Source organism: Eulemur rufifrons, chromosome 19 (genome assembly GCF_041146395.1).
Source record: "Eulemur rufifrons isolate Redbay chromosome 19, OSU_ERuf_1, whole genome shotgun sequence".
NCBI lineage: Eukaryota > Metazoa > Chordata > Mammalia > Primates > Lemuridae > Eulemur > Eulemur rufifrons.
In genome coordinates, this window is record NC_091001.1 from 52,321,216 (window position 1) to 52,339,331 (window position 18,116).

General features: G+C 38.7%; 1 protein-coding gene across 8 annotated transcripts in view; it reads right to left on the reverse strand.

Annotated features, from left to right (window-relative positions):
• Positions 1-18,116, reverse strand: part of CTNNA2 (catenin alpha 2) — a 1,068,594-nt gene that overhangs the window by 137,064 nt on the left and 913,414 nt on the right. The gene's annotated exons all lie outside the window — the stretch shown is intronic.

Here is an 18,116-nt window from a genome sequence, read left to right on the forward strand (position 1 = left end):
GGAATCCGAAACCTCAATTGATTTCAGCTGCAGCCACCAGACCTTGGCTATTATCCCCTTCTGCTTTGTTTTCCACAAAGCAGAACAAGAAGTAAATTAGGTCTTTGGTTTCTATGTTTCTTTACAAATCTGAGCTCATGTGGTGAATAATGGAAAACACATTTCAAATTTAAAGAATACACAACAAAAGTTTCTTTTAAGCATTAGAGAGGAATAAATGCTGCCTCATCCTAATGCAGCTCAAGATATTGGCTGATCCCAATGTCAGCCCTGGCAATTGAAATAATCAATTTCTAGAGAAATAAAGAGGCACTAATATCATTGAGGTCTCAGAAAGTTATCTAAGGCTCAGGTACTCTTTTCTGAGTCTCAGCTTTAATTTTTGAGTCAGAGGGAATAAAAGAGGAGACTGTCAAAGTTCTCCTCTTGTTCTCGCTCATTAGCAATTAATTTATCATCTTATCTCTTTTTCATATTGGCAGCCCAAGACACAGAAAGAGAAATTTCCATCAAAGAATAATAGAGCTGGGCATTTTCTTGGTGATGTTGGGTCAGTTGGTAGAATTCAGTTCCAGGGAAGAAATTTTATTTTAAACTCATAAGAATGGGCCTGAAAATGAGCAGTTTCAAAGGAAAAAAGCAAAAAGAAGGATAATTCACCTAGAAATTATAGGTGCCATGAGATCCATTTCTTATACTTGAAGTCTTTTAGTTCCCCTAAGAATGAGTGCTACAAATCTCCCTGCAAAAGGAGAAATCAAAGGACTTGAAGCACGCCTCTTCATAAGCCAGCTTAGCTAACACAGGGAATACAGGCTAGAAATACACAATCAAGTTGGGAAATCAGACCAAAATCAACAAAAAAACCTAACAAATAAAAATAAAGATTATGAGGGAGTAGAGAAAAATTTAAATCAAGTGTTTTAAGTGATTGATGAGAAAAACAATGTGATTCACAAGAAGAGAGGGAAAAAAGACTTTGTATGGTAGAAGAATTATACATAAATTGTAGATAGTGAAGAGAGAACATCCATCTGTTATATACGGGGGAAATCCAGAAAGTAGAAAAAATCCTAACAACATCCTATGCTATCACTAGTTCTGCTAACTAAGATCTAACTCTCCTCTTCTTGCAGAGCAAAGTAGAACTGCATTTCCTCTTCTCTTGTGGTTGGATGGAATCATATGACTAGTTCCAGCTAATGAGTTGGGAAGGGAAATTATGAGTGTTCGTTCTGCACTAAAATTGAGACCTTCTCAAGCTTGTTTTCAATCTGACATGTGACCAGCAAGAGGGAGATGGTGGCACCAAGATTTTGAAGGGTGTTCTGTTACCGGAGCATAACCTAACTTATCCTGACTGATACACAACTACACATTCAATAACAGATACAAAGGTGCATAATGGCCAAAGATTCTTTCTTAAGGAAAATGACCGAAACCATATGCTAAAGTGATAGAGATTCCAGTAAGAGCATCTGTCATCTTATAATATATACTTAAGGTGGTACAGAGACCCTGTCAATAATGTACACACCCACATTTGCTGAAGTGGAGCTAAACCACTGTCATCTTCAAAAAAATAAAGGAAGAAACCTGAACTGCATCTTTAGACATAAGCCTTGAGAAGAAAAGAAAACTGAAAGAAGAAAAGAAGCCAGGTGGTATTGTTTTTCTCTCGACATTTATGTTCCTGAAAGAGGAGCTAAAGAGATGTTAATAGTTATGCAGGTGGGGTAATATGTAGGACCATGGTGTGTGGTATCAGGACCACAGGATGCTGCAAAGCAAGGGATGCATTTTTCAGCAGACCAAACACAGAGCACTTATGGGCATACTCATTTGTGTAAGCAAGGGAGCTACAAAACAAAATGTCAAGGTAAAGAGAAAAATACCTGGAAAATAGTTCAAATCTATATATTGTCTATAGAGGAGATCAGTTGTGGCATAGACCATACATTCTCAAGGGGGTAAAAATTGATTCTTATGGTGGGAAAAAAAAAAAAAAACCTTAGATATGATAATGGCCCTCCAAAAGACCACAGTGCACAAACAAATATGCAGTATATCTGTGGTGTTAACATGTAAGAGGTGACTAGGGGAAAAAAATTTTAAAATGATTCCTTAGGTAGACAATAGCGAAAAAAAGACTAAGAAACACTGATATAGGTGAACAAATATAGTGATTTTCAGAGGGGAAAAAAATCAAGAAAAATATTTATGGCCATGCGCGCGCGCGCGCACACACACACACACACACGCACATAAATGCGCCAAACAGAAGATGTGTGTATAATTAATCAGGTCACACTGAAATGGTATCCAGAATTAAAGACAACTTTAAAATTTACCCTGAGTCTTGGTGGAAAAGAATGATGAGCCTCTTCTTTCATCTTCTATATACGTCCTAGAAGCTCATCAGAGAATGCCTATCCCATTCTCCCTCATTCAAACTATTTGCAGTTTATATTTTATAAACCTACAAAGCCTCAGCCATGGAATTATTACCATTTTCTTCTTTGAACTTTTATTTTTAAATCTGCTTTTGTGAACTTTCCAGTACATAAAGTTCCATGCCCTATATTTTTTTCATTCACTATTATGAACTCCAAGAGGTTATGGTCATATTTTTCTAAGACTATTTATATTTTTTAAAATTTCTATATTATCTAACAGATGAGAATTAAATCCAGAGCAAAAGTCAGCATTATGATTTCTTATACATCCTTAGCAAAGCCATTTTTTGAAAGATATGGGTACACAGTTGGTATATGGAGAAGTTGAAATATCCTATCTCTATTAAATTTGACTTTGGCCACAATACCGTACTTTTTTTAGTAGGATTACAGGACTTTATTTTCTACCAAGTTATACAAACTATAGACAACAAATGACAGCAACTCTTTTTGTAATCCTCATTCAGACTTTGTTAAGTATGTCCCCATCTTGAGGTTCAAGGATTTTGACAATGATTTATATTTTGTCACTGTGCAATGTCACTATTTCATGTTATAAAATAGAATATCTTGGCTTATGGATGTGTTAAGAAAGCAGTAAGAGTACCATCTGTTTTGGGGAGGCACTCCCTGCATTGGGTAAGAAGTTGAATGAGGTACAACAGGTGTGCTTTGAACTTCACCTATGACCATGGCAGACAAGGCCAACAATCCCAACGTCTTGCCCATGGTGTCCAGAGGTAACTTCACAATTGTTTTGAACAAAAGCCTTTAAACCCATACAATTGATCTTGGTAGACCAAGTAAAACTCATCTCTAATGTCTTTCCTTCTCTAAAACTATGATTATAATTATAATTCTGCCCTTACATTGGCCCAAACAGAAGCACATTGAGAATTCACATATAGACAGAAGACATAAAATAGTAGGGAAGTATATTACAGGCATTTGTCAGTTTACTTCCCAGTGAGTGACTGGATACCCAAAGCAAAATCTTTGGCTCTCCAAAGTACCTCATTGATTCTTCGCAATTATTTTATGAGTAGCCACCAAAGCCTTCCTTTCCATGAGAGATTAAAATTCAAGTGCCCTGGGAGAGACAACACAGTGGCTCTTTGCTAACAGAGATATAAATAACCAAGGGCAGAATCATTTCTGTGAGTGAACTTGATAAAGAATACATACGCCAGAATCTTCTGCTTTGGGCACAGAGAATGTGGGAGAACGTAGGGAGCAGGGGGTGAGCACACACATGACCATGCAGCAGAAGTCAGTATGTTCCAGTATTAGAGATTATAATGTTTTATTTTGTAACTCTCATGCCACAGTAACCCCATATTCTTTTCTTAAACCCTAAAAGTTATGCCTTCTCAGGTTTTTTGCCTGAAAGTCAATTTATTTTCAACACCTTGAATGCCACTTTGTAAATTGATTATCAATAAATGGCAGAGGATATGACCAATTTTTTCAGCACACATCTAGGAACAAAAACTAAAGCCAATACCTGCTCCTAAGAGATGACCTAGAAAACCACTGGCATGCATACTACATTAAGGTGAGGGTGCTATGATTGTTGAGTTGGTTCTTGAAGAATGAATGGGAAAACTTCATCAAATGTATCTAGTATCTGACAGGCAGGTCAGTAAGGGTGGAATACAAGGTGGAAGATGGGCCCAGTTGGGACAGGTGGCAGATAATCAATAAGGAGACTTCAGATAATAGTATATTATTTCACATGAAAGATGGTAAGGTCTGAAGCAAGAGGGCATGTAGAGAAGGAAATAGTTTCATGAGATAATCAGGAGGACATCTCACCAGGTAGTAACCATCAACAGGATGTATCTAATTTGGTCTTTTGTTAGAGTTTTTTGTTCCTTTGTTTTTGTTGATAAAAATCAGTGAGTGACTGGACACATTGAAAAGATTTAAACATACTAAAGAATTCATTTTTAAAAAGTTAACAGGAAGATAGTGAATTCATAAGCTAAATAATTGTTTATTGTTTATTATATGCCATAAACTATACTAAACTCTGCAAGCTACTAAAATTAATAGAACATAGATATTTCCCTATAAAGACTCACAATAATGTCATCATCAGGAATGAAGAGGGAAAGAAGTACATGCAGGTCAATAACCCTAATAAACTAAAGGATTAGGTACAATGGGAGGAGAACAGAGGAAGCCCTTATTTCTGCCCTGAGAAGCTCCAAAGGGGTTACTGTTTCTCAAGCCTGCATATCCCTGGCCTCATAACCAAGGTAATATGTAAGTGGAAAAAACAGTGAATCTGACGCCTGAAGCCCTGGGTTCCAATCCGGGTTCCATTACCCTATTATTCATGTGTGGAGATAAGGACTATCCAATAATGGGTCCAGCATGTCCTGTGGGATACTCATCAGTGAACTAGCTAGGACTGATGACACCCATTCTCCCAGGGGCAGGGACCACATCTCAGGGGCCTAGGTTCTCCTTTCTCTTATTGGAGGTACTGTGCTGAACTTGGCTTCCCAAGAACCTGGAGACCCGAAGGTTTTCAGGTGCCAAGCATTTGGCATTTCCTAGCACTCCCTTAAACAGAAGACATCCAAGTTCAGTCTGCCTTTTTCCTGAGTTCAATATGTTGATTTTCATACAGAAGACTACCTACACTTTATAAGAAAAGAGAGAGCATCAACAGGACAGTTTCTGACCTCTAGGGTATTGCTTCATGGTGTGTCAGCATTGCCCTGGCCTCAGTATCTCTCTCTCAGGGGACTGCAAACCTCCTCTTGCTGAACCTTGGCTGGTAAGTGCCCCCATTAAACTAGACCCCCACATCCTTGCCACACCTTGCAACAGGTGGCAAATCACTTGACCTCCCTGAGCCTCCAGGTTTTGCATCTGAAGAATGAGGAAAATAAAGACCTTCACCACCCACTTCACAAGGTAGCAATGAAAATTCAGAGTTCTTTGTAAATTTAAAAATGCTATACCCACGTGAGGGGTTATTTTTATCACAGAAGAGTGAACAGCCTCCTGAGCACAGACTCTGCTTTTGGCACCTAAACCTTCTGTTTACCACACACTGCTGATGGGTTTGATCCACAGATAATTAGAGGGGGATTAGATGCATATATGCAATAACATGGACAAATAACAAAGATAAAAATAAAGATTAGAGAAATGAAATAAACAGAAGAACAATAAAATGTGGATGTATCATGCATGTGCATATTGAATCACCAGTCTGGCCCAAGCTTGCTAGCATGCAAAGTCAAGGGGAAGCATGTCAGATACTTGCTTGCCATTGACAGCAGGAAGGAAGCAAGTCAGTTTCTTAGGGCAAATGGGGCTTCATGGAGGGAACCCTGTGTGAGGAGATCAGCGATTTCACCCACCACAGTCTACAATAAACACAATCTCAGCTTTCTTTGCATAACCCTCATAGCTCAGTTCAAGGAAATCTATTCCATAAAAAATCCAACACACGTGGTCTGATCAGAGATGATCCAGAGATAAAATAGACTAAGGAGAGTTCATATTTTGTAGGGTAAAGCTATGAGTTTCTCAAAAAAAAAAACAAATAAATAAATAACAACTAAAAACCAAAAACTCTCACAGTGTCAAGTCCCCCTTCTTTAGAAAGCTTCTAAAAAGTCCTTAGCTCACATTTAATTAAAAAGTGTAAACGTTAGGGGTTAACCTAGATATCATCTAGTGCCACCCACATTTTATTGAAAATGAAACTAAGGCCACCAAATGAGAATGACTTTTCTAAAGTGGCAAAGCCTTCATGCGCAGGACTGATCTCGGGTCTGGCCCTCTCTAGGGTGCAGTGAACTGCTTGTCCCACCAGCTCTGAGCAATCACAGAGCTTATTGTCCCTCCCATCCTACATAGGACTTAATGCACATTCATCACCCATCACTGCCAGCTGGGTCTCCCTACCTCAATAGCAAGCTCTTTGACTCAAATGTGTCTCCACCTTCGCAGCACTTAGCCCAAAGCTGGAAACCCAGTAGGTGCTTAATATTGCCTGAGTGATAGATGTAAGTAGAAATAAATTGAGCATTTTCAGTTGCAATTTAAAGATCCAGCCCAAGTGCTAAATTCTAGTCTTATTCCTTACTTCTTGGCAGTAAGAAACCCTACTGGAGGACAATAATGACATTTTCTACAAAATAGATTATGTGAATACCAAGGCCAAGTGATCGTTTTAATAGAGAAAACATTAGCACTTTTACCTTCACTTCTCTTTCCTATGGGTCAGAGGTGCTATCCAAAGAGAAAATTATAAGATTAGTAAATGTGTTATAGATATTTTTCTTGGAACATTAAGGCTAATTTAGCAGGCAAAGTAGTTTTTTATTATGAGAACTCTTAAATATATACAAGAAAATCAAAGTATGTGGGAAGCATTTCATTTTACCTATAACTAATAACCATCAATTCTCAATCTACTACCACCAAAAAAAAAAGTAAAAGGAAGAAATGAAGGGGTTGCCTAGATGATGATGATGGTGATGATGATGACAGTGATGATGATGGTGCTGGTGATAATGACAATGCTGCTGATGATGAACATGACAGTATAATGATGGTAGTGGAGATGCTGGTGATGATAACGGTTATGAAGATGATAATGATGGTGGTGGTAATGTTGATGGTGATGATGATGATGATGGTGGTGGTGGTGGTGATGGTGATGATGATGGTGGTAATAAATAGTCGTTGGCACTTAAAACGTGGCAAGCAGTTGCTAAGTGCTTTATACACATTTTCACATTTAATCCTTACTACAACCCTGTGAGGGATACACTATTGTTATCTACATTTTCAGATGGGGAAACCGGGGTACAGAATGGTAGAATTGCCACGGTAACCTAACAAGTATCTGATCCAGAATTCCAGCTCATGGAATTTAGGAACTGCAAGTTTCTAGGCTAAACTCTTTCATAACAATAAGCACTCACATATCGAACACTTAAGTGACAAATATTCTTCTAACTATGGTAAGAGTTTTTTCTGTGTATTAATAGGCGTGCTCTTCACAATACTATTATTCTCACCTCCAGAGGAGGAACTAGGGGAGTAAGTTTGCACAGGTGACACAGGTAGTTCATAAAGGACTCACACTGGAGCAGTCTGGCTTCTGCACCTGTTTTCATAACTGGCATGCTCTCTTCCTTTCCATGAAAGGAAAACAAGTACAGAAGTTGTGCTCCAAGTCTAGTTTCAATTCCTTCAGCAGCCTCTTCATTGGCTTCCTGCTTCTCTGCTTCCTGCCTAGCCCCTTGGAATCCCTTTTCTCCACACAGCATTTAAGCTAGACTCCAGCTAAAACCCATCTGAAAAGCAGCTCTGCCTTTAACACTGCCCTGATTGGAACCCTTCAGTCATTCTCCACTGCCCACAGCAAATGTCCAGACTCCTTTAAATTGCCCACAAGCCTGTCATGATCTATCTAGGCCTTCCTCCCTCTTTGGCCTCACCTCCCTATAGTCCTTTCTCACTTCCTCACAGGTCAGCTTCCAGCAACCCTGAATTGTTTGAAGTTTCCACTAATACTCTTTTTTGCCTGCCCAGGCTTATTTTCATACTGGTTTTACTGTATGGAATGAATTGTCCCAGGAGTCTTCTATTTTATCTGGTTACTTCTACCCATCATTTAAAGAGTCAGTGCCTCCTCCAGGAAGCCTCCCCGACGCCTCTCACCAGTACCTGTTACTGACAGTTGTCGGACTCCATTGATCATTCAAGTGGCCATGAGCCACTGAAGCTTCCATACTGACTCTTCCTCAGCAAATGGGTCATGCACTGTACCTATAATATCACACTGAAAGTCTTTTGATGGCTCTTTGTTTCCAGAGTATTTTCAGGTATACACTAATAATAAAACTGAAGCTGATGTTATTGTCACTTTTTTGGGAATACGTGACATCTAGCAGGAACCAAACAGAACTATAAATTGCCTAGCTGATGAAAACCCTCCATATATCCCTTGAGATCTTGTATAACTGGCTCAAACAGCTGCAGCATTCTCAAAAAAGGTATAGCACTTACAGTTAACTTTTTAACTAACTTTAATAGCAAGGATAGCTAAAGAAAGAAAGCACCTGGAAATTCTCATATCCGAGTACATTTCTGGGGAAGGATATGAGTTAGCAAGATATCTGCAAAGTTGAGCAGTTATATTTTATGCAAAAAATGGAAATGTAGATGAGGCTTATTAGACTTCGTGGAAAACCTGAACTGTCTTCCTCTACATTTAAAGTACACATATGCCCAGTGTTAAGTGACTACAGATATCATCCTCATTGATGTTTCCCTTCATCCTCCCCACCCCTGAATTAACACACTGCCTTGGAGTCAATGTAAGAAAGACATGCTTCCAGTTTCAAGAGAGGTGGAGACAGTTGTTAATATGCTCGGTCTCCATTTATACGTGGTTACAAATGGTACACACATGTTAGAGACTACTGGCAGACTTAAAGGATATTTAAATTAGATTTTAATTAATTTTTTTTTTAAATCAGACAGGATCTTGATGCAATATGTTAGATACTTGCTCCCCAGATGTGAGAAGAGAAAAACCATTATTCAACACATGAGATAAGCCAAGTCCTGTGCTGGGGGCTTTCCCTAAATTATCAAGAAGCCCGTATTCCTAACTCTTTGACAGTCCAAATCCTTCTTCCCTTCAGATCCCAACTCAAACTTCATGTCATCAAGAACCTTGAGCCAACTCGGATATTCCCTTTTTGGCTTGGGGCTGAGACAATCTTTTTCTTAGCCTCTACCCTCCATAAAGCATTCCACTCAGGGCAAGCCATCAGAAAAAGACTCAAGGAGCCCTCTTGGGACTGTAGGGGGCATCTAGAAGTGCCAGCACCAGCAATTATACCCTCTTGACAAAGTTCTGAGCTGCTCCATGACCTCATATTTCTTAAAAGGGAAAATATCTTCTCTGACCTGGACCCTTAAACCAATACATCCACCATAGTACGATAGCTCAGAAGGCGAGCCGTGGGCCACCTGTTTAAAAGCTGGCATTAGTTAAGCATTGACCCCAGGTCAGGCACTGATTAAAGACTTTTGTGCATAATTTCATTGACTCTGCACCACAACCCTAGAGCTAAGTATGATTGATAGTTCATTGTACTGGTAAGAAATAAAAGAGACCTAGAGAGAGTACCCTACCCAAAGTCTCCCAGGCTCTACGTTGTAGAGTCTGGATTTGAAGCCAGGAAGTCTGTCCTTGCTCTCCCTTGCTTCCTTCCTGGTGTACCTGTATAATCCTGCTCTCTAGAGTGTGGGAGGGATTTGTAAATACTATGCAATAGTCATTTTCATGGTTATGTTACTAATCAGTAGACCATGGTTAATCAAAAGAGATTATCCTGAGTGAGCCTGACCTAATCAGTTGTGTCCTTTCAAAGATGGTAAAGCATCAAATACACGCTCTTCTGAACTCAGAAGAAAACTGCCACCCAGTGGGGAGGGCCACGTGGCAAGGAACAGCAGGTGACCCCTAGGAGTGGAAAGCAGCCCCTAACCGATACCCAGCAAGAAGTGGAAATATCAGTTCTATAACCACAAGCTACTGAATTCTGCCAACAACTACATGAGCTTAAAAGGAGACCCTGAGCTTCAGAAAGGAATGCAGACTGGACACCACCTTGATTTAACCCTGGGGAGGCCCTGAGCAGAGAACCTAACTAAATCATGCTCAGACTTTTGACCTATAAGGACTGTAACATAACAAACTGTTATTGCTTTAAGCACTAAGTTTGTAGTGATTTGAGCAAAAATTCAGCAATAGAAAACTAATACCATCACCCTACCCTCCCTCCGTCTAGTTCTAATGCTGCTCCCGACCCTTGGTTCTGCATTCTCTTTTCAGTTCAGCCCCTTCCACCTGGCCTAGCAGACCGTTTCCTAGACTCCATCCTCTAGGTTTGGAAGATCAAGGCTCAATTTGGCCACTGCCTTGCTTTTTCTCCAGCTTCCCTTACCCTCCTTCCAGGCTCTGAACCCAACCCTGGCACTAACCTGTGTGGTCAGAACTTCCCTTTTGTAAGGGGCATACCAAGCCCAAAGTGCATAATATGCGGTGCAGGACGTTCTAAATAATATTATGAGGACATCTAAAGCTCTGAATAAAGACTTTATGAATCACTAAAGGTTTTTGTTTGTATTTTGAGGGGGGATCATGCACAGAGCTGCAAAAAAAGGAAAAGGATCCACATAGGGTTCCAGTTTCCCCCACCATCTGCCACCTCATACAGATTAGCTCTACTTATTATATTTAACAGTAAGATTTTGTTCAAAACAAAGGCTACAATACTAATAAATAAATAAAAGTCTGGCAACTATTGGTGTGATACAAGAGTGGTGTTGCCACTATCTACCACGTGATTATGAGGAAACCTTTTAAGATATGTGGACTTTAGTCCATTCTTCTCTGAAATGAGTAGGCTGGACAAGATGATCTCCAAAGCCCTTTCCAGTAGTAATATACTATTATTTAAAGATTTTTAAGCCTAATGTTTTGGTGTGACTGCTAGAAGCTGGAGCTAATGACTGACTCAGGAAGAAGGTTCTCACCCATCCAAGACCAAGGAAGACCATATTCTTTGATCTGGCTACCTTAGTCCCAGCATGGCCATTTGCCTTTCTTCCAAAACCATCAGGGTAGAAATGGAGGGTTTGGGAAGAGAGATCCAGGGGGCAGCCTGGATTCTGACCCAAATGGCAAGCTGCCAGGCAGAGCCTGCTGACTACTAACTGCCAAATATGCTGGGATCAGGGAATGCAGTAGGAAAACTAAAACTAGCCTTGTAGGAGGAAGAAAAGAAAAAAAATAATAATTGTAGGTCAGGAGCTTAATTTGGAAAAAATGAAAACAAAGACAGTGTCTTCTTGTAATTTGTCTTTGATTTTAGACTCCCTTGGAAAGTTTTCTTCCAAGGATATGTAGAAAGAGGGCCTGCTCCGTGGGCATATTGAGTGGGCAGGTGCGTCTGCAGAGAGGACTTTGGGAAGATAAAGGACTTTCTGTTTCCATACAGAAGCATACCATAACCATTTCTCTAATGCCAGGAATCCCTTGAAATTGGGGTTAAATACCATTAATTTGCAATGAGAAATAAGTTTGAAAACTAAAATGCTCCTGCAATTAAAGTTTAAATGACTTATGGTGGAAAAGTACCAAATATCAAACTTTCCAGGAATCAGATGTGTGTGAGAAGGAGCATTGCTGATTTGAATGTGTTAATCATGAATGTGAGCATGCACTTTCCATTTGGCAGTAAGTAGCAGGGCTAGGATTCAATCCTAGGACTCCACAGCTATGTTTTCCTTCGTACTATTATTACAAAGGGTCCCAGAACAGAATGAGTTATGACAAACTTGGAGAATTTCACAGAAACCAATCTTCAACAAAGCTCTTCCGTTTAGAGTTCAGCATTTGGGTACACTGAACACTACTGATACCTCATTCAAATCCCTATAGATTCCTTTCCAAGCTTGTTGTGCTCATCACCCACTTTTTGTATGCTTGGTGCCTGCAACCCTCTGAGATGGCCTGGTGTAGCTTATATTCCAGAGCTCACTTCAGAACAGAGCTGAGTTTGGGTTAAAGCCCACGTTCCCTTGGCTTTTTCTCCCTATCCTATTTTGCTTCTCCCACTTCCTTAAGGGTTTCTTCTCAAAGCACTTTCATAATAAATCCCTTGCACCCAAATCTTTGATTCAGCACTGCTTCATGGAGACACCAAGATATAACTTCATGACAGAGTTTTAAACAAATGATACTGTAGTTTCTCTGCTGTTTTACCTTATTTAATGAATTTCTCCTCCATCAATTCTTTAGAGAGTTTCTAACCCCGGTTCGTATTGTTTATGTTCTTGAGCTCATAGAGAACTAAAGCAGTTCTCTAACCATGTCTTTCAATGTGTCACATTTAATTCAATAGCAAATGTCTAGCGGATTAGTTAATAATACAACATCAGCTTTTCTCATTTCAGTTAGCTGGTCAAAAGAATATGGCTCTATCTTTCAGAAGGGAAGAGTTACAATGACATATTTTTGATTGTGCAGAATCAAGTTATTCTCTTTCTGAGGTGGTGAAAGCATTCTGATTGCTTCACATAATGGGACTTATACTGGCCTAAGCAATCAAGTGTATAAGGGATATAATAATCAAGATGTAATTGATCCTTGTATGGGCATTGCTCCAAATAAAGCAGAAAATGCAATCTTTGAACCTATTCAGTTTTCCATTAAGTAGAAGACTAAACTGAAATAGAGGGATGTGATATTTAACAAGAATCCCTGTCTGGCTTAAGAGATTCGTTACATTTGAATTCATCTTAGAAAGAAGGAACCAAAGTGAATCTAAGTATATAGACATTCACTCCTCTTACCTGTAAATCAATCAATCAATAAATAAATAAGAAGAAAAAAACACCGATCCAACCTTGTTAGAAAATAAGCCTCCTGGAATAGGGAGAATAAGCTGTATACTTTAATGGAAAATAGTTTATGCAAAGAAATGAAACAAACAAAAATTTATATTTCAAAACAAATTCCCTAATGTCAGTAGGGCTGCCACATTGTACAACTTGAGGCAACTTCCTGTGCACCTGTACCCAGTAGCACTGAATCTGGGACCCCTTGTGTATTCTGTGAGGAAAAGAGGCAGAGGCGGGTGGATCGCTCAAGGTCAGGAGTTCGAGACCAGCCTGAGCAAGAGCGAGACCCCGTCTCTACTAAAAATAGAAAGAAATTATATGGACAACTAAAAATATATATATAGAAAAATTAGCCGGGCATAGTGGCGCATGCCTGTAGTCCCAGCTACTCGGGAGGCTGAGGCATGAGGATCGCTTGAGCCCAGGAGTTTGAGGTTGCTGTGAGCTAGGCTGACGCCACGGCACTCACTCTAGCCTGGGCAACAAAGTGAGACTCTGTCTCAAAAAAAAAAAAAAAAAAAAAAAAAGAGGCAGAGGTAGAGAGAAGCAGGGGAAGAGTAAGAAAGGGGGAGGCACAATTGCAAAAAGCAAGTCTGGATGTATTCAGCTACACGCTACTCTCCAGTCTCTGAATGACAGATAATTTTACAAAGTCGCCTTTCTCTCGGCAACACTGAGGTATTATACAAAGACATTCACACTGGGTATTGGATCACCCATTAACTCTTGGCAAATGACAGGCACTCAACCAGTATTTGTTGGATTGTTAAATATATGAATGAAGGGATGTGTAAGTGAGTGGATGGAAGGATGGATAGAAGGGTAAATAAAGTCAGCGGTGGGGAACTTGTGGCTTTAAGGCCACATGTGGCCTTCTAGGTCCTTAAGTGCCACCTTTTGACTGAATCCAAATTTTACAGAACAAATCCTTTTATTTTTATTAATATTATAATAAATTTTTGTTCATCTTTTATATTTTTAAATTATAATAAATTTTTGTTCATCTTTTTTATTTTTAAAATGAATGTATTTAAATCATTAAAGAATAAAATAAGTTTCAATGAAATAATCCTCCCAGATTGACTGGCACATATAGAACATTAGTGAGCCATAAGTGCTAAACTGACGGCTGCTATGCCCATGATTTAATTCTAACTTCTACCACCTGACTGGTGCCACTACTGCACAAGCCTGGTGGGTGAGAGTTTATGGGGGTCTACTACGCCAGTCTGTTATCAGCTTTTGACAAGGATGCACTGTGTTTCTGTTTGAAGTGGAATTTGTCAATGGTTGTACAGCTCAACCGTATTTTTTAATTCTGTCTGCTTAGCAGCCCATCATGTCAAACAAGATCAAGAGAACACTGAAGGAGGCAAACGCATTTCATGTAACCAAAATGTTTATACCCCCATAATATCCTGAGTTTAAAAAAAAGAACACTGAAAGAAGAAAACAGATTTTTAAATGAGGATTTGGAATTGCGATATTATCTTGCTTCTGCTAAAGATAAGATGATTTACTTGCTTTGCGAAACTGCAATATCAACATTAAAGAAATTCAATAGTCATCATCATTATAACAGTCATAAGGACCACAAATATTTTAAATTAGAGAGAAAGGCATAAAAGGTTGTATTACAGAAATTAAAAGATGAAAAGCAAAAGCAAAGACAATTCTCTCAAGCAGTGATAAGACCTGGAAATAATGTCGCTGAAGCACTTATAAAGTAGTTTAAGTATCCAGAAAAAAGAGGAGCCATTCAGTGATGTAGAAGTTATGAAAGAATTCATTGTCAAAGTTGTAGGATGCTTATACCCCAATGTTTCAAAATACAAACAATTGTTTCTTTCAAGGAGAACCATAACTGATTGATAGCATGAATTAGCCTTCAACTTACCAGAACAACTTCATGCAATACTTCAAAAGGAAAATATATATTATACAATCACTTTGTATGAATCAACTGATAATACTTACTTGGCACAGGTTTTATATTTCATTAGTGTTATAACAGATTTTCTTTGCTAGAAGAGTTATTCACTTTGGGCACTCTTGCAAACAAAATGGGGGTAATAGATATCTTCAACAACTTTCAAGATAAATGTCATGAAGTTGGACTGAATTTGGTAAATTTAGTGAGTGTATGTACAGATGGTGCACCTTCCATGACAGGAAAACATGAAGGGTTTATTGTACAGATTAAAAAATGTATTAACAGATCTAGATGCTCTCATTTCTCTCCATTGTATCCTGCATCAGCAAAATCTCTTGTCCTAAAGCTACTATTTTAAGGAGACACTTTGCAACAAGTTATAAATATTGTTAACTATATCTGTGCAAATACAACATGGCATCATCAGTTTTGTAACATGCTAAAGTTGAATGATGAAGTATTCAGTGTGGATTTGCCATATCATTCTAAAGTGTGTTGGGTATTACAAAGACAGGTATTAGCCAAAATTTTATCTCTGCAAGAACACATAGTTAAATTTTATGAAGAATAGAATCAGCAATGTGAATTATTGATAGAAGATTTCTATAGGAATGCAGCATTTCTGTGTGATATCATGTCAAGTTAAAACTACTTGAATATTTCTTTGCATGATAAAACTAAGTCTATATATGATATGTCATAAAAGAAAGCATTTTGAAAAAAGCTACCTTTTTTTTAAAATACTTCTTCTGCAAAAGGAAATTTTGGATGAAACATTTTCCCTAGTTAGCAAAGGTCCTTGATGAGCAGGATTATATATGCAAATAATTTGAAGACTATATAGCCATTATGCAACCTATTAATTGGAGACTACAATGAAAATTTCATTGACTTTGAGAATCATGACATCACAATCAAATTAGCATTTCAGCCTCACCTAGTTGATATCACCAAGGCACTTGAAGAGCTACATATGGAATTGATTAAGCTCTCAGAAGATGACATTTTAAAGTTATTGTTTGATGCTAAGAAAGATCCAATTGAAATGTGGAAAAATGCAGAATACCCACGCCTTCAGCAACATGCCCCCAAAATGCTTTCTTGCTTTTCAATCTCTTAACCACTTATTGCTGTGAATCTACATTCTCCTACCTAACTCAAATCAATATACCATTAAGGTCACAAATGACTGATACCTATCTAGAGGACCAACTGAAACTATGGACCTCCATCCTGCAACTAAATATTCAAATGCTTTCCAACAAAAAGACAAAACAAAGTCATTAAAAGGTTAGTTAACTTTAAAATTAACAAATAGTTTTCATTTTTTGAAATTATTAAGTACATTGTAGTTATATTTTTACAAAATAATGTACATTTTTAAGTATATCTAATTGAAGTTTCTTGAATGCAGCCTTGTTTGACTACAGATAAATTAATTTGACCTTCCAACATGAAAAGGGTCCTCATCCCTGAGATAAGTGGATGGTGGATTATGGCAAAAAGATGGTAAATGAAGTAGCTGGAGGGAGAGTTCTCAAGAAAAAAGTAAAGAGAGTAAACTTCTCTTCCCCCTGTGCCTTTTTGTGGAGCCCGTTTCCAGATATCCTCTTTTAGATCTCTGCCCTCTTTTTGATAAAACATGCCTGCAAGAGAGGAACTGATAAACTCATTCCCATGAAAGACTGGAGACTGACAGAACTTAACTGAGTCACATGATTTTTTTTTTTAATTTGAGTAATGCAAACTACTTTAGAGAAAAAATGCAGAATCTTGAGCATACATCCATTAAGTTAATTGCACCATAGACACAGTGTTACCCAGCACCAGGGGGCACCATTCACATAGAATAACATGTGCTCCCTTAGAATTGTGAAATATGGTGGCTTGGTTTATAGTTTGAAAAATACCAGGTTATACCTTTCATAGGCCTACTTCCATTTCTTACAGGGGCCAGAGGAATCATTATATAAATATGGAATATTGGCCATCAATAAAGGGACAGAATAGGAAAATATTACAGAGACAGCCCTTTCTAGCATTCTTGAAAAATTGCCCCATGAGACCTGTCTCAATCTATGAAAACAGCAATTGAGAAATCACATTACTTACGGCTTGATGGACACCTTTATTTTAATGCATTTGGCTTATGTGTGAATGCAAACAGACTGGCCTGAAAGATTGGGAGGGTCTTCTTTAAGTTGTAAATGTATCTACCTCACAGAGCTGTAAAGATAGGTCCATAAGTCAGAAGCCAATTCACAAAAAACCCTACTACTTAGCAAAAACAGTACTATGTACTCAAATCCAGGATCCACAAACACATCAGACCCATCAGGGATTATGTGGAAAACGTGAATTCAAACATATCAAGAAATGAGTGAAAGCAGTTTCCCATTTAAGAGACAGACAAGACATGGAATGTTGAAATGTTGGCAGGAATGCCAGAGGGTCCTCAGTGATGTCCATTTGTCTGAGCAAGATCCACTTGGATGGGAAATGAATATGAAACTTTCACTGGATAGTCTTCTCTTCTTCCCTCAAGCATATAAAAATGCATTTTCCTATATTCACTCTACATAAGCAATATGCTGAAAGGTCCCTTTAGTATATATGTTTGGGAGAAAGGTGAGAGTAGCATGAAAAAAAGGAAGATTTAAGATCAACTCATTCTTTACTAGGGAAATAAATATGAGGTTGCAACTGGCCTTAGGAACATCATTAAAAGGACATCTAAAAAAAGTGTGGAACAATAGGTATTCAGTCAGTCATAAGTCATTACACAAAATAATTGCTCCATGAAATCAGCAAAAGCTCGGCTAGGCTCATCTATAAAGTCATATAGACCTGCAGTCCCCAACTCCCCAGAGGTGACAAGAGGAGATGAGCAGTGGGAAAGCGAGCAGTTTCATCTGTATTTACAGCAGTTCCCCATCACTCGCATCACTGCATAAGCTCCACCTCCTGTCAGATCAGTGGAGTCATTAGATTCTCATATGAGCACGAACCCTACTGTAAACTGCACATGCAAAGGGTCTAGGTTGTGCTCCTTATGAGAATCTAATGCCTGATGATCAGAGGTGGAGCTGAGGCAGGATGTTAGCGCTGGGGAGCAGCTGCAAATACAGATTATCATTAGCAGAGAGGTTTGACTGCACAGTAAATGTAAAGCACTTGAATCATCCTGAAACCATACCCCCACCTCCCTGCTCCTGAGTTCATGGAAGAATTGTCTTCAATGAAACCGGTCTCTGGTGCCAAAAAGGTCA